The sequence below is a fragment of the Lissotriton helveticus genome, chromosome 11 (genome assembly GCF_964261635.1).
Source record: "Lissotriton helveticus chromosome 11, aLisHel1.1, whole genome shotgun sequence".
In the NCBI taxonomy this organism is placed as follows: Eukaryota; Metazoa; Chordata; class Amphibia; order Caudata; family Salamandridae; genus Lissotriton; species Lissotriton helveticus.
The window spans coordinates 164,795,562-164,818,984 of record NC_136072.1 but is presented as its reverse complement, the minus strand read 5'-3'; the positions used below and the strand labels follow the sequence as shown (position 1 = coordinate 164,818,984).

Genomic DNA, 23,423 nt, shown 5'->3' with positions numbered 1-23,423 from the left:
ATTATGAATTTAAAAAAACATGTATGCAACTGTTATTAGGGGCAAGAGTGATCCAACTATGATAAGAAGTGAACTGAACAAAAGAAAGACTTTCTCGGAGGGAACTAGAGAGATGGGTTTATTAAATGATACAGAAGGAGTAAAGTCTAGATAAAGACAGAGACTGGCGTAAATGTGAACATATGGAATGCTAGAGAGGCATGTCTCCTTCCAAAGGAAAGTGGCAGAGTTGGATTATTGCCCTTTCCTCTTTTTGGGTTTTGTTCTAACATAATCTAGGTGGGCTCTCCATTTGGAAACTGTTTGTCTTGACCAATAGCAAGTATTAATCCAGAGCTCTCATAGTTCTCAGGAATCACTATGTTAGCCTTCTTGGTCCTCCTATGAAATAATAATGTGTATAGGAGCACATTTCACTGGAAGAGAGGCCATCGAATATTACTTACCTGTAATATCTACTTGCTTGCTCTTCAAAGTAGTTTTCGAAAGGCGTGCCCTCTGTCTATAAAATAGGATATTGAATTCTGCAACCACTGTAAGATCTTCCGAAAATCTGTTGACATGAAGGTATTAAATAATATTTTTTTGATTAGTCACTGTTCTACAATTGTTTTTCACGCCCAGTTACAGATTGCAGCATCTATGTATTGCCACCATCACAATGATGTAAGATCCCTAGAATTGGATCACATGGTTGCGGTTGAATAAGTTAGTTACCACAGGTCTTTTTTTATTTTGAAAGGCAGGTTTCTCTTAATGTAGTACTCCATTTCATTTGTAATTCATGATTATGTTTTTGTTACTCTTTTGAGAGTTATTGATATGCATTAGCTATAAATATGAAATTATTGTTTTTGAGTGTTCTTATGCATTCTTTCAATAGATGTAGCTGTGTTTCCTTATGTAATCTTTTTCTTTTTTACCTGCAAATCTCTTGGATTCATAATTGTATATTTTTACAGAAACTCAAAAAAGAAAAATGAAATTTTTTTCAACTACTTTTACCAGTGAGATTCAAGCAATTCACCTCAGAAATAAAGAAACAAGTGCCCTATTAGCACAAAGGAACCTAAAGATACAAGTAGTTAACTGATTCACAGGGTGTAAAGTTGACAAAAAGGCAGAGACTGAAGAAAATGGGAGCACGTGGACTGGAAAAGAGATACCTTTCTTAACTGAGTGCAGATTCTTAACCACAAAAGTGCATAGCATAGGTTATTAGACATTTATGCATCAGTTTCTCCTTCAAGTTCCTCTAAACCGAGGACCTAGTTTGATCTGTTAATAAAAGTCTATTTTTGTTGTTCAAATATCCAAAACGTTCAATCTGCATTTGTTTTAAAATATTTATTTTTCTTTAGTCTGGTTGTAACGTTTTTTCACTAGTGGTATAATTGTATATATACATGTCTTTAATCATAAAATATAATTCTTCTTTTGTGAGTTAGCTAATTCTAGAGAACCAAACAAAATAAGTGAAAGGTTTTCCCAATAACAAGGGCAGTCAGAAGCAAGAAATTAAGTTTACAAGGGACAAAAGCAAGTAACATATTCACACAAAGTGAGCACATGACACAGAGTGACTGTTACAGAACAAATATATTTGAGTACAAGGCAGAGACTGAAGTGCATAGAGCCGCAGGAAATTGGAGCTAGATACGTTTTTGAAGAGATTGCAGGATCCTTCTTAACAAAAGTGGTACAGAACAGTTTATCACAATTTCTTCCTACAATTTTTGCTTGGTTGTACTCTCTTGACATCATCATTAGGTACTGTGACATTAAATGCCCAATTACCCGATCCATAACATAGCACTCATTGTTTTGAAGGATTGATTTTTTCAAAATTCTTTTACTAATATGAAATAATAAGGTGAGCCGGTGCAACCACTGCTAGAAAGTGCTTGAAGAGAGGATATTCCATCTTCCTTGCCAGCAATAACATTGTACATCCTCTTCTACATAGTCTAGCTGTGAGGTGTGGCCTCTATCTATAAATTAGCATATGCAAGTCTTGTACATCATCATGATCTTCTATACTCTGATGGGCCTGAATGCGGCAAATCTAATGCTTTTCTCAGATGCGCAGAATTCTAGATTATTTCTTCAGTCCCCGTCAGTATCAGTGTAGAGCCACCGTCACAATGATAGGAAATATTTTGGTTAGCATTACAAGCTTGTCAGCTTTTTTGTTAGATACTTTTGCTCTTTAACTATTTGTCAAGTAGGTTTCTCTTAGCTGAGAAACCCATTATATTTGTTAAAATAGGTTTATTTGTGTTGTTCTTTGTCCCAAATATTTGCAGTTTATATATTTTAAAATATGTTTTCTTGTTTTATTATAGTATGTTATGTGTGTGTACATCTTGCTATTATTCTGTATATAAGTTATTCTTTCTCACTTCATGGATCTCCTGTTTTGCAATTTAGGGGCATATTACCAACAACTAGCGATAATTTTTGTCTCTAACTTGTTTAGAGACAAAAATTATCCCCGCAAATCGGATATTTTTATCGCAGATAAACCTTGCTATTAGCAAGGTTTATCGCAAATGCGATAAAAAACGGCCGTAATGCATGAATATCGCTGAAAAGTCAGCGATATTCATGCATTATCGAGCAAATGCTCTTAGCCATGTTATCCACCTCCCATTGGATAACATGGCTAAGAACTGCTCAGGGCAGGTGTTAGCTTTTGGAGATATTCGCGCTTAGCGAGAATATCTCCAAAAGTTGGTAATAGGAGATAGCGATGTTAGCGACTGTTTCCAGTCGCTAACATCTTGGCACGCCCACTTTGCATGTCATTAGTGATAAATATCACTGACATGCAAAGTGGGGCCCATGATGGTCGCTATCTCCTATTAGCTGTCACTAACTGGTGTTAGCGACAGCTTGGTAATAGGGAGATAATTTTATCTCCGCTTTCTTGGCTTTTAAAGCCAAAAAAGTGGAGATAAAACCCCTTGATAATATGCCCCTTAGTTATTTATAAATAGCTAAAATATGAATTAAAAAAATTGTATGCAACTGTTATTAGGGGCAAGAGCCATCCAACTATGATAAGAAGTGAACTGAACAAAAGAAAGATTTTCTCGGAGGGAACTAGAGAGATGGGTTTATTAAATGATACAGAACGACTAAAGTCTAGATAAAGACAGAGACTGGCGTAAATGTGAACACAGGGAATGCTAGAGAGGCATTTCTCCTTCCAAAGGAAAGTGGCAGAGTTTCATTATTGCCCTTTCCTCTTTTTGAGTTTTGTTCTAACTTAATCTAGGTGGGTTCTCCATTGGGAAACTGATTGTCTTGACCAATAGTAAGTTTTAATCCAGAGCTCTCATAGTTCTTAGGAATCGCTATGTTCACCTTCTTGGTCCTCCTATGAAATAATAATGTGTATAGGAGCACATTAAACTGGAAGAGAGCCCATCCAATATTACATACCTGTAATATATAATTGCTTGCTCTTCAAAGTAGTGTACGAAAGGTGTGCCCTCTGTCTATAAAATACCATATTGAATTCTGCAACCACTGTGAGATCTTCCTAAAATCTGTTGACATGAAGCAATTAAATAATATTTTTGAGATTAGTCACTGTTCTACAATTGTTCTTCACGCCCAGTTACAGATTGCAGCATCTATGTATTGCCACCATCACAATGATGAAAAATCCCTAGAATTGGATCACATGGTTACCGTTGAATTAGTTAGTTGCCGCAGGTCTTTTTTTTATTTTGAAAGACAGGTGTCTCTTATTGTAGTACTCAATTTCATGTGTAATTCATGATTATGTTTTTGTTACTCTCTTTAGAGTTATTGATTTGTTTAGCTATAAATATGGAATTCATGTTTTTTGAGTGTTCCTATGCATTCTTTCAATAGATATAGCTGTGTTTCCTTATGTAATCTTTTTCTTTTTTACTTGCGAATCTCTTGGATTCATAATTGTATATTTTTACAGAAACTCAAAAAAGAAAAATTGACATTTTTTCAACCAATTTTACCAGTGAGATTCAAGAAACTCACCTCAGAAATAAAGAAACAAGTGCCCTATTCCCACAAATGAACTTAAAGATACAAGTGGTTAACTGAATTGCATGGTATACAGTTGATAAAAAGGCAGAGACTGAAGAAAATTGGAACACGTGGACTGGAAAAGAGATACCTTTCTTAACTGAGTGCAAGTTCATACCCAAAAAAGTGCTTAGCATAGTTTATTAGACATTTATGCATCAGTTTGTCCTTCAGGTTCCTCTAAACCGAGGACCTATTTTCATCTGTTAATAAAAGTCTATGTTTGTTGTTCAAATATCCAAAACGTTCAATCTGCATTTGTTTTAAATTATTTCTTTTTCTTTAGTCTGGTTGTAACTTTTTTTCACTAGTTTTATAATTGTATATATACACATCTTTAATCATAAAATATGATTCTTCTTTTGTGAGTTAGCTAATTCTAGAGAACCAAACAAAATAAGTGAAAGGTTTCCAAATAACAAGGGCAGTCAGAAGCAAGAAATTAAGGTTACAAGGGACGAAAGCAAGTAACATATTCACACAAAGGGAGCACATGACAAAGAGTGACTGTTACAGAACAAATATATTTGAGTACAAGGCAGAGACTGAAGTGCATAGGGCCACAGGAAAAGGGAGATAGATTCGTTTTTGAAGAGATTGCAGGATCCTTAACAAAAGTGGTACAGAACAGTTTATTACCATTTCTTCCTACAATTTTTGCTTGGTTGTACTCTCTTGACATCATTATTAGGTACTGTGACATTAAATGCCCAATTGCCCGTTCCATACCATAGCTCTCACTGTTTTCAATGATTGATTTTTTCAAAATTCTTTTACTAATAGGAAACAATAAGGTGCGCCAGAGCAACCACTGCTAGAAAGTGCTGGAAGATAGGATATTCCATCTTCCTTGCCAGCGATAACATTGTACATCCTCTTCTACATGGTCTAGCTGTGAGGTGTGGCCTCTATCTATAAATTAACATATGCAAGTCTTGTACATCATCATGATCTTCTATACTCTGATGGGCTTGAATACAGCAAATCTAATGCTTTTCTCAGATGCTCAGAATTCTATAATATTTCTTCAGATCCCATCAGTATCAGTGTAGAGCCACCGACACAATCATAGGAAATACTTTGGTTAGGGTTACAAGCTTGTCAGCTTTTTTATTAGATATTTTCGCTCTTTAACTATTTGTCAAGGAGGTTTCTCTTAGCTGAGAAACCCATTATATTTGTTAAAAATAGATTTGTTTGTGTTTTTTTATCCCAAATGTTTGCAGTTTATATGTTTTAAAATGTGTTTTCTTGTTTTACTATAGTATGTTATGTTTGTGTGCATCTTGCTATTATTCTGTATGTAAGTTATTCTTTCTCACTTCATGGATCTCCTGTTTTGCAATTTAGTTATTTATAAATAGCTAAATTATGAATTTTAAAAAACATGTATGCAACTGTTATTAGGGGCAAGAGTGATCCAACTATGATAAGAAGTGAACTGAACAAAAGAAAGACTTTCTCGGAGGGAACTAGAGAGATGGGTTTATTAAATGATACAGAAGGAGTAAAGTCTAGATAAAGACAGAGACTGGCGTAAATGTGAACATATGGAATGCTAGAGAGGCATGTCTCCTTCCAAAGGAAAGTGGCAGAGTTGGATTATTGCCCTTTCCTCTTTTTGGGTTTTGTTCTAACATAATCTAGGTGGGCTCTCCATTTGGAAACTGTTTGTCTTGACCAATAGCAAGTATTAATCCAGAGCTCTCATAGTTCTCAGGAATCACTATGTTAGCCTTCTTGGTCCTCCTATGAAATAATAATGTGTATAGGAGCACATTTCACTGGAAGAGAGGCCATCGAATATTACTTACCTGTAATATCTACTTGCTTGCTCTTCAAAGTAGTTTTCGAAAGGCGTGCCCTCTGTCTATAAAATAGGATATTGAATTCTGCAACCACTGTAAGATCTTCCGAAAATCTGTTGACATGAAGGTATTAAATAGTATTTTTTTGATTAGTCACTGTTCTACAATTGTTCTTCACGCCCAGTTACAGATTGCAGCATCTATGTATTGCCACCATCACAATGATGTAAGATCCCTAGAATTGGATCACATGGTTGCGGTTGAATAAGTTAGTTACCACAGGTCTTTTTTTATTTTGAAAGGCAGGTTTCTCTTAATGTAGTACTCCATTTCATTTGTAATTCATGATTATGTTTTTGTTACTCTTTTGAGAGTTATTGATATGCATTAGCTATAAATATGAAATTATTGTTTTTGAGTGTTCTTATGCATTCTTTCAATAGATGTAGCTGTGTTTCCTTATGTAATCTTTTTCTTTTTTACCTGCAAATCTCTTGGATTCATAATTGTATATTTTTACAGAAACTCAAAAAAGAAAAATGAAATTTTTTCAACTACTTTTACCAGTGAGATTCAAGCAATTCACCTCAGAAATAAAGAAACAAGTGCCCTATTAGCACAAAGGAACCTAAAGATACAAGTAGTTAACTGATTCACAGGGTGTAAAGTTGACAAAAAGGCAGAGACTGAAGAAAATGGGAGCACGTGGACTGGAAAAGAGATACCTTTCTTAACTGAGTGCAGATTCTTAACCACAAAAGTGCATAGCATAGGTTATTAGACATTTATGCATCAGTTTCTCCTTCAAGTTCCTCTAAACCGAGGACCTAGTTTGATCTGTTAATAAAAGTCTATTTTTGTTGTTCAAATATCCAAAACGTTCAATCTGCATTTGTTTTAAAATATTTATTTTTCTTTAGTCTGGTTGTAACGTTTTTTCACTAGTGGTATAATTGTATATATACATGTCTTTAATCATAAAATATAATTCTTCTTTTGTGAGTTAGCTAATTCTAGAGAACCAAACAAAATAAGTGAAAGGTTTTCCAAATAACAAGGGCAGTCAGAAGCAAGAAATTAAGTTTACAAGGGACAAAAGCAAGTAACATATTCACACAAAGTGAGCACATGACACAGAGTGACTGTTACAGAACAAATATATTTGAGTACAAGGCAGAGACTGAAGTGCATAGAGCCGCAGGAAATTGGAGCTAGATACGTTTTTGAAGAGATTGCAGGATCCTTCTTAACAAAAGTGGTACAGAACAGTTTATCACAATTTCTTCCTACAATTTTTGCTTGGTTGTACTCTCTTGACATCATCATTAGGTACTGTGACATTAAATGCCCAATTACCCGATCCATAACATAGCACTCATTGTTTTGAAGGATTGATTTTTTCAAAATTCTTTTACTAATATGAAATAATAAGGTGAGCCGGTGCAACCACTGCTAGAAAGTGCTTGAAGAGAGGATATTCCATCTTCCTTGCCAGCAATAACATTGTACATCCTCTTCTACATAGTCTAGCTGTGAGGTGTGGCCTCTATCTATAAATTAGCATATGCAAGTCTTGTACATCATCATGATCTTCTATACTCTGATGGGCCTGAATGCGGCAAATCTAATGCTTTTCTCAGATGCGCAGAATTCTAGATTTATTTTCCAGTCCCCATCAGTATCAGTGTAGAGCCACCGTCACAATGATAGGAAATACTTTGGTTAGCATTACAAGCTTGTCAGCTTTTTTGTTAGATACTTTCGCTCTTTAACTATTTGTCAAGTAGGTTTCTCTTAGCTGAGAAACCCATTATATTTGTTAAAATAGGTTTATTTGTGTTGTTCTTTGTCCCAAATATTTGCAGTTTATATATTTTAAAATATGTTTTCTTGTTTTACTATAGTATGTTATGTGTGTGTACATCTTGCTATTATTCTGTATATAAGTTATTCTTTCTCACTTCATGGATCTCCTGTTTTGCAATTTAGTTATTTATAAATAGCTAGAATATGAATTAAAAAAAATTTATGCAACTGTTATTAGGGGCAAGAGCCATCCAACTATGATAAGAAGTGAACTGAACAAAAGAAAGATTTTCTCGGAGGGAACTAGAGAGATGGGTTTATTAAATGATACAGAACGACTAAAGTCTAGATAAAGACAGAGACTGGCGTAAATGTGAACACAGGGAATGCTAGAGAGGCATTTCTCCTTCCAAAGGAAAGTGGCAGAGTTTCATTATTGCCCTTTCCTCTTTTTGAGTTTTGTTCTAACTTAATCTAGGTGGGTTCTCCATTGGGAAACTGATTGTCTTGACCAATAGTAAGTTTTAATCCAGAGCTCTCATAGTTCTTAGGAATCGCTATGTTCACCTTCTTGGTCCTCCTATGAAATAATAATGTGTATAGGAGCACATTAAACTGGAAGAGAGCCCATCCAATATTACATACCTGTAATATATAATTGCTTGCTCTTCAAAGTAGTGTACGAAAGGTGTGCCCTCTGTCTATAAAATACCATATTGAATTCTGCAACCACTGTGAGATCTTCCTAAAATCTGTTGACATGAAGCAATTAAATAATATTTTTGGGATTAGTCACTGTTCTACAATTGTTCTTCACGCCCAGTTACAGATTGCAGCATCTATGTATTGCCACCATCACAATGATGAAAAATCCCTAGAATTGGATCACATGGTTACCGTTGAATTAGTTAGTTGCCGCAGGTCTTTTTTTTATTTTGAAAGACAGGTGTCTCTTATTGTAGTACTCAATTTCATGTGTAATTCATGATTATGTTTTTGTTACTCTCTTTAGAGTTATTGATTTGTTTAGCTATAAATATGGAATTCATGTTTTTTGAGTGTTCCTATGCATTCTTTCAATAGATATAGCTGTGTTTCCTTATGTAATCTTTTTCTTTTTTACTTGCGAATCTCTTGGATTCATAATTGTATATTTTTACAGAAACTCAAAAAAGAAAAATGGACATTTTTTCAACCAATTTTACCAGTGAGATTCAAGAAACTCACCTCAGAAATAAAGAAACAAGTGCCCTATTCCCACAAATGAACTTAAAGATACAAGTGGTTAACTGAATTGCATGGTATACAGTTGATAAAAAGGCAGAGACTGAAGAAAATTGGAACACGTGGACTGGAAAAGAGATACCTTTCTTAACTGAGTGCAGGTTCATACCCAAAAAAGTGCATAGCATAGTTTATTAGACATTTATGCATCAGTTTGTCCTTCAGGTTCCTCTAAACCGAGGACCTATTTTCATCTGTTAATAAAAGTCTATGTTTGTTGTTCAAATATCCAAAACGTTCAATCTGCATTTGTTTTAAATTATTTCTTTTTCTTTAGTCTGGTTGTAACTTTTTTTCACTAGTTTTATAATTGTATATATACACGTCTTTAATCATAACATATAATTCTTCTTTTGTGAGTTAGCTAATTCTAGAGAACCAAACAAAATAAGTGAAAGGTTTCCAAATAACAAGGGCAGTCAGAAGCAAGAAATTAAGGTTACAAGGGACGAAAGCAAGTAACATATTCACACAAAGGGAGCACATGACAAAGAGTGACTGTTACAGAACAAATATATTTGAGTACAAGGCAGAGACTGAAGTGCATAGGGCCACAGGAAAAGGGAGATAGATTAGTTTTTGAAGAGATTGCAGGATCCTTAACAAAAGTGGTACAGAACAGTTTATTACCATTTCTTCCTACAATTTTTGCTTGGTTGTACTCTCTTGACATCATTATTAGGTACTGTGGGCCCGATTCACAGAACTAATTTAAGACAAAATCCTAAACTTACTACTTTTGGTATTCACAGAAGTTAGGATTTTGTCTTAAGTTTGTCTTAAGACAGATTTAAGACAGACTTAAGTTAGGATTTTGTTTTAAGTCTGTCTTAAGTCTGTCTTAAGACAAACTTAAGACAAAATCCTAACTTCTGTGAATACCAAAAGTAGTAAGTTTAGTATTTTGTCCTAAGTTAGTTCTGTGAATCGGGCCCTGTGACATTAAATGCCCAATTGCCCGTTCCATAACATAACTCTCACTGTTTTCAAGGATTGATTTTTTCAAAATTCTTTTACTAATATGAAACAATAAGGTGAGCCAGAGCAACCACTGCTAGAAAGTGCTAGAAGATAGGATATTCCATCTTCCTTGCCAGCAATAACATTGTACATCCTCTTCTACATAGTCTAGCTGTGAGGTGTGGCCTCTATCTATAAATTAGCATATGCAAGTCTTGTACATCATCATGATCTTCTATACTCTGATGGGCTTGAATACAGCAAATCTAATGCTTTTCTCAGATGCTCAGAATTCTATAATATTTCTTCAGATCCCATCAGTATCAGTGTAGAGCCACCGTCACAATCATAGGAAATACTTTGGTTAGGGTTACAAGCTTGTCAGCTTTTTTATTAGATATTTTCGCTCTTTAACTATTTGTCAAGGAGGTTTCTCTTAGCTGAGAAACCCATTATATTTGTTAAAAATAGATTTGTTTGTGTTTTGTTTGGTCCCAAATGTTTGCAGTTTATATGTTTTAAAATGTGTTTTCTTGTTTTACTATAGTATGTTATGTTTGTGTGCATCTTGCTATTATTCTGTATGTAAGTTATTCTTTCTCACTTCATGGATCTCCTGTTTTGCAATTTAGTTATTTATAAATAGCAAAATTATGAATTTTAAAAAACATGTATGCAACTGTTATTAGGGGCAAGAGTCATCCAACTATGATAAGAAGTGAACTGAACAAAAGAAAGACTTTCTCTGAGGGAACTAGAGAGATGGGTTTATTAAATGATACAGAAGGAGTAAAGTCTAGATAAAGACAGAGACTGGCGTAAATGTGAACACATGGAATGCTAGAGAGGCATGTCTCCTTCCAAAGGAAAGTGGCAGAGTTGGATTATTGCCCTTTCCTCTTTTTGGGTTTTGTTCTAACATAATCTAAGTGGGCTCTCCATTTGGAAACTGTTCGTCTTGACCAATAGCAAGTATTAATCCAGAGCTCTCATAGTTCTCAGGAATCACTATGTTAGCCTTCTTGGTCCTCCTATGAAATAATAATGTGTATAGGAGCACATTAAACTGGAAGAGAGGCCATCCAATATTACATACCTGTAATATATAATTGCTTGCTCTTCAAAGTAGTGTACGAAAGGTGTGCCCTCTGTCTATAAAATACCATATTGAATTCTGCAACCACTGTGAGATCTTCCTAAAATCTGTTGACATGAAGCAATTAAATAATATTTTTTGGATTAGTCACTGTTCTACAATTGTTCTTCACGCCCAGTTACAGATTGCAGCATCTATGTATTGCCACCATCACAATGATGCAAGATCCCTAGAATTGGATCACATGGTTGCAGTTGAATAAGTTAGTTACCACAGGTCTTTTTTTATTTTGAAAGGCAGGTTTCTCCTAATGTAGTACTCCATTTCATTTGTAATTCATGATTATGTTTTTGTTACTCTTTTGAGAGTTATTGATATGCATTAGCTATAAAAATGAAATTATTGTTTTTGAGTGTTCTTATGCATTCTTTCAATAGATGTAGCTGTGTTTCCTTATGTAATCTTTTTCTTTTTTACCTGCAAATCTCTTGGATTCATAATTGTATATTTTTACAGAAACTCAAAAAAGAAAAATGAAAATTTTTTCAACTACTTTTACCAGTGAGATTCAAGCAATTCACCTCAGAAATAAAGAAACAAGTGCCCTATTAGCACAAAGGAACCTAAAGATACAAGTAGTTAACTGATTCACAGGGTGTAAAGTTGACAAAAATGCAGAGACTGAAGAAAATGGGAGCATGTGGACTGGAAAAGAGATATCTTTCTTAACTGAGTGCAGATTCTTACCCAAAAAAGTGCATAGCATAGGTTATTAGACATTTATGCATCAGTTTCTCCTTCAAGTTCCTCTAAACCGAGGACCTAGTTTGATCTGTTAATAAAAGTCTATTTTTGTTGTTCAAATATCCAATACGTTCAATATGCATTTGTTTTAAACTATTTCTTTGTCTTTAGTCTGGTTGTAACGTTTTTTCACTAGTGGTATAATTGTATATATACATGTCTTTAATCATAAAATATAATTCTTCTTTTGTGAGTTAGCTAATTCTAGAGAACCAAACAAAATAAGTGAAAGGTTTTCCAAATAACAAGGGCAGTCAGAAGCAAGAAATTAAGGTTACAAGGGACAAAAGCAAGTAACATCTTCACACAAAGGGAGCACATGACACAGAGTGACTGTTACAGAACAAATATATTTGAGTACAAGGCAGAGACTGAAGTGCATAGGGCCACAGGATATTGGAGCTAGATACGTTTTTGAAGAGATTGCAGGATCCTTCTTAACAAAAGTGGTACAGAACAGTTTATCACAATTTCTTCCTACAATTTTTGCTTGGTTGTACTCTCTTGACATCATCATTAGGTACTGTGACATTAAATGCCCAATTACCCGATCCATAACATAGCTCTCATTGTTTTGAAGGATTGATTTTTTCAAAATTCTTTTACTAATATGAAATAATAAGGTGAGCCGGTGCAACCACTGCTAGAAAGTGCTAGAAGAGAGGATATTCCATCTTCCTTGCCAGCAATAACATTGTACATCCTCTTCTACATAGTCTAGCTGTGAGGTGTGGCCTCTATCTATAAATTAGCATATGCAAGTCTTGTACATCATCATGATCTTCAATACTCTAATGGGCCTGAATGCGGCAAATCTAATGCTTTTCTCAGATGCGCAGAATTATAGATTCTTTTTTCAGTCCCCGTCAGTATCAGTGTAGAACCACCGTCACAATGATAGGAAATACTTTGGTTAGGGTTACAAGCTTGTCAGCTTTTTTGTTAGATACTTTCGCTCTTTAACTATTTGTCAAGTAGGTTTCTCTTAGCTGAGAAACCCATTATATTTGTTAAAATAGATTTATTTGTGTTGTTCTTTGTCCCAAATGTTTGAAATTTATATATTTTAAATGTGTTTTATTGTTTTACTATAGTATGTTATGTTTGTGTACATCTTGCTATTATTCTGTATATAGGTTATTCTTTCTCACTTCATGGATCTCCTGTTTTGCAATTTAGTTATTTATAAATAGCTAAAATATGAATTTAAAAAAATGTATGCAACATTTATTAAGGGCAAGAGCCATCCAACTATGATAAGAAGTGAAATGAACAAAAGAACCATTTTCTCGGAGGGAACTAGAGAGATGGGTTTATTAAATGATACAGAACGACTAAAGTCTAGATAAAGACAGAGACTGGCGTAAATATGAACACAGGGAATGCTAGAGAGGCATTTCTCCTTCCAAAAGAAAGTGGCAGAGTTTGATTATTGCCCTTTCCTCTTTTTGAGTTTTGTTCTAACTTAATCTAGGTGGGTTCTCCATTGGGAAACTGATTGTCTTGACCAATAGCAAGTTTTAATCCAGAGCTCTCATAGTTCTTAGGAATCGCTATGTTCACCTTCTTGGTCCTCCTATGAAATAATAATGTGTATAGGAACACATTAAACTGGAAGAGAGGCCATCCAATATTACATACCTGTAATATATAATTGCTTGCTCTTCAAAGTAATTTACAAAAGGCGTGCCCTCTGTCTATAAAAAAGTATATTGAATTCTGCAACCACTGTGAGATCTTCCTAAAATCTGTTGACATGAAGCAATTAAATAATATTTTTGGGATTAGTCACTGTTCTACAATTGTTCTTCACGCCCAGTTACAGATTGCAGCATCTATGTATTGCCACCATCACAATGATGTAAGATCCCTAGAATTGGATCACATGGTTGCGGTTGAATAAGTTAGTTACCACAGGTCTTTTTTTATTTTGAAAGGCAGGTTTCTCTTAATGTAGTACTCCATTTCATTTGTAATTCATGATTATGTTTTTGTTACTCTTTTGAGAGTTATTGATATGCATTAGCTATAAATATGAAATTATTGTTTTTTGAGTGTTCTTATGCATTCTTTCAATAGATGTAGCTGTATTTCATTATGTAATCTTTTTCTTTTTTACTTGCGAATCTCTTGGATTCATAATTGTATATTTTTACAGAAACTCCAAAAAGAAAAATGAACATTTTTTCAACTACTTTTACCAGTGAGATTCAAGCAATTCACCTCAGAAATAAAGAAACAAGTGCCCTATTAGCACAAAGGAACCTAAAGATATAAGTAGTTAACTGAATCATAGGGTGTAAAGTTGACAAAAAGGCAGAGACTGAAGAAAATGGGAGCACGTGGACTGGAAAAGAGATACCTTTCTTAACTGAGTGCAGATTCTTACCCAAAAAAGTGCATAGCATAGGTTATTAGACATTTATGCATCAGTTTCTCCTTCAAGTTCCTCTAAACCGAGGACCTAGTTTGATCTGTTAATAAAAGTCTATTTTTGTTGTTCAAATATCCAAAACGTTCAATATGCATTTGTTTTAAACTATTTCTTTTTCTTTAGTCTGGTTGTAACGTTTTTTCACTAGTGGTATAATTGTGTATATACATGTCTTTAATCATAAAATATAATTCTTCTTTTGTGAGTTAGCTAATTCTAGAGAACCAAACAAAATAAGTGAAAGGTTTTCCAAATAACAAGCGCAGTCAGAAGCAAGAAATTAAGGTTACAAGGGACAAAAGCAAGTAACATATTCACACAAAGGGAGCACATGACACAGAGTGACTGTTAAAGAACAAATATATTTGAGTACAAGGCAGAGACTGAAGTGCATAGGGCCACAGGATATTGGAGCTAGATACGTTTTTGAAGAGATTGCAGGATCCTTCTTAACAAAAGTGGTACAGAACAGTTTATCACAGTTTCTTCCTACAATTTTTGCTTGGTTGTACTCTCTTGACATCATCATTAGGTACTGGGACATTAAATGCCCAATTACCCGATCCATAACATAGCTCTCATCGTTTTTAAGGATTGATTTTTTCAAAATTCTTTTACTAATATGAAATAATAAGGTGAGCCGGTGCAACCACTGCTAGAAAGTGCTAGAAGAGAGGATATTCCATCTTCCTTGCCAGCAATAACATTGTACATCCTCTTCTACATAGTCTAGCTGTGAGGTGTGGCCTCTATCTATAAATTAGCATATGCAAGTCTTGTACATCATCATGATCTTCAATACTCTGATGGGCCTGAATGCGGCAAATCTAATGCTTTTCTCAGATGCGCAGAATTCTAGATTATTTCTTCAGTCCCCGTCAGTATCAGTGTAGAGCCACCGTCACAATGATAGGAAATACTTTGGTTAGGGTTACAAGCTTGTCAGCTTTTTTGTTAGATAGGTTTCTCTTAGCTGAGAAACCCATTATATTTGTTAAAATAGATTTATTTGTGTTGTTCTTTGTCCCAAATGTTTGCAATTTATATATTTTAAAATGTGTTTTCTTGTTTAACTATAGTATGTTATGTTTGTGTACATCTTGCTATTATTCTGTATATAAGTTATTCTTTCTCACTTCATGGATCTCCTGTTTTGCAATTTAGTTATTTATAAATAGCTAAAATATGAATTTAAAAAAATGCACATTAAACTGGAAGAGAGGCCATCCAATATTACATACCTGTAATATAGAATTGCTTGCTCTTCAAAGTAATTTACGAAAGGCGTGGTGCCCTCTGTCTATAAAATAGCATATTGAATTCTGCAACCACTGTGAGATCTTCCTAAAATCTGTTGACATGAAGCAATTAAATAATATTTTTTGGATTAGTCACTGTTCTACAATTGTTCTTCACGCCCAGTTACAGATTGCAGCATCTATGTATTGCCACCATCACAATGATGAAAGATCCCTAGAATGGGATCACATGGTTGCCGTTGAATTAGTTAGTTACCGCAGGTCTTTTTTTATTTTGAAAGACAGGTTTCTCTTATTGTAGTACTCAATTTCATGTGTAATTCATGATTCTGTTTTTGTTACTCTTTTGAGAGTTGTTGATTTGCATTAGCTATAAATATGGAATTCATGTTTTTTTGAGTGTTCTTATGCATGCTTTCAATAGATGTAGCTGTGTTTCCTTATGTAATCTTTTTCTTTTTTACTTGTGAATCTCTTGGATTCATAATTGTACATTTTTACAGAAACTCAAAAAGAAAAATGGAAATTTTTTCAACCAATTTTACCAGTGAGATTCAAGCAACTCACCTCAGAAATAAAGAAACAAGTGCCCTATTCCCACAAATGAACTTAAAGATACAAGTGGTTAACTGAATTGCATGGTATAAAGTTGACAAAAAGGCAGAGACTGAAGAAAATTGGAACACGTGGACTGGAAAAGAGATACCTTTCTTAACTGAGTGCAGGTTCATACCCAAAAAAGTGCATAGCATAGTTTATTAGACATTTATGCATCAGTTTGTCCTTCAGGTTCCTCTAAACCGAGGACCTATTTTCATCTGTCAATAAAAGTCTATGTTTGTTGTTCAAATATCCAAAACGTTCAATCTGCATTTGTTTTAAATTATTTCTTTTTCTTTAGTCTGGTTGTAACTTTTTTTCACTAGTGGTATAATTGTGTATATATACGTCTTTAATCATAAAATATAATTCTTCTTTTGTGAGTTAGCTAATTCTAGAGAACTAAACAAAATAAGTGAAAGGATTTCCAAATAACAAGGGCAGTCAGAAGCAAGAAATTGAGGTTACAAGGGACGAAAGCAAGTAACATATTCACACAAAGGTAGCACATGACACGGAGTGACTGTTACAGAACAAATATATTTGAGTACAAGGCAGAGACTGAAGTGCATAGGACCACAGGTAAATGGAGATAGATTCGTTTTTGAAGAGATTGCAGGATCCTTCTTAACAAAAGTGGTACAGAACAGTTTATTACCATTTCTTCCTACAATTTTTGCTTGGTTGTACTCTCTTGACATCATTATTAGGTACTGTAACATTAAATACCCAATTGCCCGATCCATAACATAGCTCTCACTGTTTTCAAGGATTGATTTTTTCAAAATTCTTTTACTAATATGAAACAATAGGGTGAGCCAGTGCAACCACTGCTAGAAAGTGCTAGAAGATAGGATATTCCATCTTCCTTGCCAGCAATAACATTGTACATCCTCTTCTACATAGTCTAGCTGTGAGGTGTGGCCTCTATCTATAAATTAGCATATGCAAGTCTTGTACATCATCATAATCTTCTATGCTCTGATGGGCTTGAATGCAGCAAATCTAATGCTTTTCTCAGATGGGCAGAATTCTAGATTATTTCTTCAGTCCCCGTCAGTATCAGTGTAGAGCCACCGTCACAATGATAGGAAATATTTTGGTTAGGGTTACAAGCTTGTCAGCTTTTTTGTTAGATACTTTTGCTCTTTAACAATTTGTCAAGTAAGGTTAATGTAGCTGAGAAACCCATTTTATTTGTTAAGCATAAATGTGTTGTATTGTTCTTTGACCCAAATGTTTGCAATTTATACATTTTAAAATGTGTTTTTGGATTTTCTATGGTATGCTATGTTTATGTACATGTTGCTATTATTGTGCATGTAAGTTTTTCTTCTTCACTTCATGGATCTCCTGTTTTGCAATTAAGGGGCATGTATCTACATTCTGCGATAAATAATGCAAAGCGCGCTTACCGCGATTTAAATTATTCCCGGCTATCGCTGGATTTCATCGCCGTGTCAGCAGCGTATTGGCAAAGCTTAGCTGAGAGGCAATGTGATAGACTGAGATAATGAACATTAGCGTATGAAATCCTGTGATGATTTCACAACGCTAATGTCAAGCTTGGTAATAGGGGGAGTGTGGACTCAGCCTTACAATCCACCTCCTATAGTCAATAATGACAAGTCAGGTTTTTTATGGCGTTAGGATCGGCGATAATGGAGGCTTAGCATGCCTTTTCTGTTTGCTTCGCTGTTAATGGGAAGCATTGGTAATAGAGTGATGTTGGATTAGCAAGCATTACACATGTGGCCCTAGGAGGGAACACCTACATTGCATCTCATTAGCGATGTATATTGTTGAGATCCTTGGCATTAAGAATTCGGCTGCTTACATGCGCTAATGCATGTTAGCACCACCTTCGTAATAAGGCGATAAGAATATCGCCGTTTTAGCAGCAAAAAGTGCTGCTAAAACGGCGGAACTGCCCTTGATAATATGCCCCTTAGTTGTTTATAAATAGCTAAGATATGATTTTTTTTAAATGTATGCAACTGTTATTAGGGGCAAGAGTCAACTAACTATGATAAGATGTGAACTGAACAAAAGAATTTATTAAATGATACAGAAGGAGTAAAGTTGAGCTAAAGACAGAGACTGGCATAAATGTGAACACAGAAAATGGTAGAGAGGCATGTCTCCTTCCAAAGGAAAGTGGCAGAGTTGGATTATTGCCCTGTCCTGTTTTTGGGTTTTGGTCTAAAAAAATCTAGGTGGGCTCTCCATTGGAAAACTGATTGTCTTTATCAACAGCAAGTTTTAATCCAGGGCTCTCATATTTCCTAGAAATTGCTATGTTCATCTTTTTGGTCCTCCTATGAAATAATAATGGGTATATGAGCAAATTTCACTGGAAGAGAGGCCATCCCATATTAATTACTTGTAATATCAGATTGTTTGCTCTTCAACGTTGTGCCCTCTGTCTATAAATTAGCACATTGAATTCTGCAACAACTGTGAGATCTTCCTCAAATCTGTTGACATGCAGCAAATAAACCATTTTTTTGGTGATTGGTCATTGTTCTAAATTCTTCTTCACGCCCAGTTACAGATTACAGCATCTATGTATTGCCACCATCACAATGATGAGAGATCCCTACAATTTGATTATATGGTTGTGTTTGACTAGTTAATTGTCACTGGTTTTTCTTTAAATTTTATTTTGAAAGGCAGTTTCATCTTAATATAGTAGTTTATTTCATTTGTTAATTCATGACTATGTTTTTTGTTACTCTTTTGAGAGTTATTGATATGCATACGTTTTATATATTAAGTGATATTTTTGAGTTCTTATACTTTTTTTTCAACAGATGTAGCTCTGTTTCCTTATGTAATCTTTTTCTTTTTTATTACAAATCTCTGGTTTCATAATTTTCTATTTTTACAGAAACTCAAAAAAGAAAAACAGATACATTTGCAACTAATGTTACCAGTGAGACTCATGCAATTCACATCAGAATTAAACAAACAAGTGCCCTATTCCAACAAAGGGACCTAAAGAGACCAAGTAATTGACTGAATCACAGGGTGTACAGTTGACAACAAGGTAGAGACTGAAGAAAATGGGATGGAAAAGAGATACATTTCTTCACTGAGTGCTGGTTCTTTCCCAAAAAAGTGCATAGCATAATTTATAAGACATGTATGTAGCAGTTTGTCCTTCAGGTTCTTCTAAATCGAGTTCCTATTTTGATCTGTGAATAAAAGGTTATGTTTGGTTTTGAATTATTAAAAACATTCAATCTGCGTTCGTTTTAAATTATTTCTTTTTCTGTAGTCTGGTTGTAACTTTTTTTTACTAGTGTTACAAATTTTATATGTACACGTTTTTAATCAGAAGATATCCTTCTTCTTTTATGAGTTAGCTAATTCTAGAGAACCAAACACAATAAGTGAAAAGTTTTCCAAATACAATGGCAGTCAGAAACAAGAAATTAAGGTAACATGGGAACAAAGCAAGTAACATATTCTCACAAAGAAAGCAAGCGACACAACGTGACTGTTATGGAACAAATACATTTGAGTACAAGCCAGAGACTGAAGTGCATAGGGTCCACGGTAAGTGGAGATAGATACATTTTTTAACAATGTGCAGGATCCTTCCTAACAAAAGTGGTACAGAACTGTTTATTACCATTTCTTCCTTCAATTTTTACTTGATCGTACTCTCTTGACATCATCATTAGGTACTGTGACATTAAATGCCCAATTGCCCGATCCATAACTTAGCTCTCACTGTTTTAAAGGACTGATTTTTTCAAAATTCTGGTACCATTATGAAATAATAAGGTGAGCAAGTGCAACCACTGCTACAAAGTGCTAGAAGAGATGACAATCCATCTTCCTTGCCAGTTATAACATTGTACATTCTCTTCTACGTAGTCTAGCTGTGAGGTGTGGCCTCTATCTATAAATTAGCATATACGAGTCTTGTACATCTTCATAATCTTTCTATACTCTGGTGGGACTGAATGAAGCAGATCAAATGTTTTTCTCAGATGCTCACAATTCTAGATTATTTTTTCAGATTCCATCAGTATCGGTGCAGTGCTGCCATCACAGTGACAGGAAATAATTGATTGGAATTGGGTAACAGGCTTTACATCTTTCTTGTTTTGTATTTTAGCTCTTTGTTGAGTAGGTTTTTCTTAGCTGAAGAACCCATTGTATTTATTAATAACAGATTTTGTTGTGTTTTTTTGTTTTAAATTCTTGAGGGCAGATTTACAAAGTATTTGCACCACTGGTGCATCATTTATGATGATGCATGTGTTTTTGTTTTATGCAAAATTTGCAAGATGACACACCTATGGAGATGCGTCACATAAACGGAGATTTAACAGAATGGAACTGTGCGAGAATCTGCTGTGTCATGTAAGTACTAAAATATGCAAGGTAGGCGTTCCCACATTACATCCAACGCAGTTCGGATGCAGGCCTATTTACAATAATTCCCTGCAGTGACGCATCTTTTGGATGCATCAAGCAACTTTTAAATTGTGCTCGTAAGCCTACGCCTCCTAAACCCACGCACAGGAAATGAGGTGAGTACCACATACATAGAATAGAAGTCCTGCAGAGCACTTTTTCAGCAGATCAGACAACATGGACCTCCTAATCCTGCAGCTGGGAGTTGGCCCAAGAAGACGACAACCACCCCCAGACCAAATACCACAACCTCAACCTCCGCCATTACCACAAAGGCAGCGCAGGAGAAGGGAGTGCATCTACCGGCAAAAGACCACCCTCATTGGACTCCATGATGAACAAGTCATCAAAATGTGTCACCTCAAGAAAAGATCCGTTTTGAACCTGCTGCGTCAGATCTCACCACGGTTACAGACACCAAGTGACAGGGTCTGCAACATTCCACTGCAGACAAAGCTACTGGCGGTGTTACACATGTTGGCCTCCGGATCTTTTCAAGCACCAGGCAGCACGAGTGGCAGAGGTCTCACAGGCATCTTTCTCCACCTTCCTCCCTTCTGTCTTGGATGCCATCGTTCAACTCACACCACAGCATATCCATTTCCCCAACACACCACAGCAGCAGATGGACATTAAACAAGGCTTCTATGCCATCGCTGGCTTCCCACATGTACTTGGTGCAATGGACTGCACGCATGTCCAACTAGTACCACCTGCAGCAACTTCACACCTATATCATAACAGGAAGCACACACACTGCATCAATGTCCAGGCCATTGTGGACTATCAGGGACTATTCATCAATGTACTGGCCAAATATCCTGGAAGTGTGCATGATTCATATATCTGCAGAAACAGCATCATGAATGACAGTTTCCAAAATGGACAATATGGCAATGGGCTCCTTGTAGGTAAGCATCAATCAATTAACACATAACTATACTCTTTTCATGAATAGCTGGCCCTCTGGCAAATGATGTGCCCTTGTGTCAGAATGACACAATAAGTGAATGTTAAAATTGCAAAACCACATATACACTATAATCACATAACATACAGGGGCATATGTACAAGCCCCTATCCCCACGGTAACGTCACTTAACGTGGCTTAAGGCAGACTTGTACATAAGGCACCCTTTCACCCTAACTGAGCGTGAAAGGGGCATGCAGTGGGTGTTGTGGTGGGCATTCCTCCGCAACACCCATTGTATTTGACGCTGCCCCTATGTGCAAGGATGGCGAACATAGGAGCCAGCCCCAAAATGAAGACCAGGAAAATCCTGGTCTTAAGTTGGCAAAACAAGGAGAAATTTATTATTTCTCCTCGTTTTTACTTTTTCCATGTGTGCTGCCTTGTGCAGCACACATGGAAAAAGCAAATTGCCATGGTTTTTTTATGTACAGGAAGGTGTCCCTAACTGTACACGAACAAACCTTTTAAAAAAATTCCATTTTGTAACTTTCATGTGTGCTGCATGAAGCAGCACACATGAAAGTTACAAAATGGCATTTTAGGATTGTTTGTGTGCAGGAAGTGACACCTTCCTACACATAACTTTCCTACCCTGCACACAGACACCCTTGCACTCTGGTGCAAGGGTGCATGCGTTGGCGCTAAGTTGTTAAACTTATCGCCATCACAGGGGAAACGCAAGGCTGCACCACATTCTTGTAAATATGGTGTAGCCTTGCATTTCCGAAGTGGCAGAGTGTGTCGTTAAGCCAAGGAGGCTAATGACAGGCTCCGCCACTTCATTGTACATATACCCCTCAGTCCAAAGCTGCATACATACATAGCAGCATAACAGAAAGTGCTTAGGGATGCCAGATAGAAATTCAAGCGAATATCCTACAAAAACTTGTGAAGACCAATAAGTCACACTGTTGACATGATATGCACACATCTCATCTAATTCAATTTAACGATTGAAAGGTGTAATGCATTGTAAAGCATGCATAGAAATAGCTAACCAGCCAAATGGTATGTGTACGTGCATTAACCCCTTAACTGCTCCGAACAATCCGCGCCGGTGCAGAACGTTCTATTGAGCGGGCGGGGTTGTGACGGCCAACGGACGTGCACAGTACTACAAAGGTAGTGCACGTGATGGCCGTTGGCCGTCAGAAGCAGACATGAGGCTAAGGTGTCCATTTGTGTACAAATATATTATACACAGGATGCATGTATTAGTGCACCATGGGACAAAGGTATCTATGCAGGGCCATGTCAACAAAATGTGTGACAACACAGGGGCAAAGACATTGAACCCAAAAATGTACTAAATGTGTTGGATCACTATGCCTTGCAATTGAATCACTTTTGCACAGACAAATCATTTGCAGCACTCACACATTGAAATGTGCCATGCACAACCTGGGAAAGTGCGCATCAAACATAATAATTACACAGGTATCATTCACACATTGCAACACCACACCTCTTTCACTCAACAAATCATGCACTGCAAAGCACCGGCCCCTGTCATGCACATCAAGTGATAGACAGCAAGTCAAGGGACACATGTCACAAACATGGTGAAACTCAATGTTAAACACAACATCTAATCATCACAAACAGAAACTACAATCAAAATGTTTTCAAACATGACGTACAAAACATGCCATGTACACTGAATTCCCACTAAAGTTAACACATTCATCATAATTCCACTTACAGTTGATTTAGGATATGGCCTACAGAAGTGGCTGATGACACCATTTGGCAATGCACAGACTGATCCATAAAAAGCATACAACCATGCACATTGCCGAAAAAGAAACATCATACGAAGAAGCTTCAGAATGCTCAAGTCCAGGTTTCGCTGCCTGGATTTATCAGGTGGAAGGCTACTCTATTCACCAGA

General features: G+C 35.8%; 5 pseudogenes; all 5 read left to right on the top strand.

Moving 5' to 3' along the window:
* The first annotated feature begins 2,194 nt into the window (after positions 1 to 2,194).
* On the top strand, positions 2,195 to 2,252 carry LOC144793221 (U7 small nuclear RNA; annotated as a pseudogene).
* Positions 2,253 to 5,192: 2,940 nt separating this feature from the next.
* LOC144793206 (U7 small nuclear RNA) lies at positions 5,193 to 5,250 on the top strand (annotated as a pseudogene).
* Positions 5,251 to 7,638: 2,388 nt separating this feature from the next.
* On the top strand, positions 7,639 to 7,696 carry LOC144793229 (U7 small nuclear RNA; annotated as a pseudogene).
* Positions 7,697 to 10,330: 2,634 nt separating this feature from the next.
* On the top strand, positions 10,331 to 10,388 carry LOC144793205 (U7 small nuclear RNA; annotated as a pseudogene).
* Positions 10,389 to 12,779: 2,391 nt separating this feature from the next.
* On the top strand, positions 12,780 to 12,837 carry LOC144793228 (U7 small nuclear RNA; annotated as a pseudogene).
* The last annotated feature ends 10,586 nt before the right edge of the window (positions 12,838 to 23,423 follow it).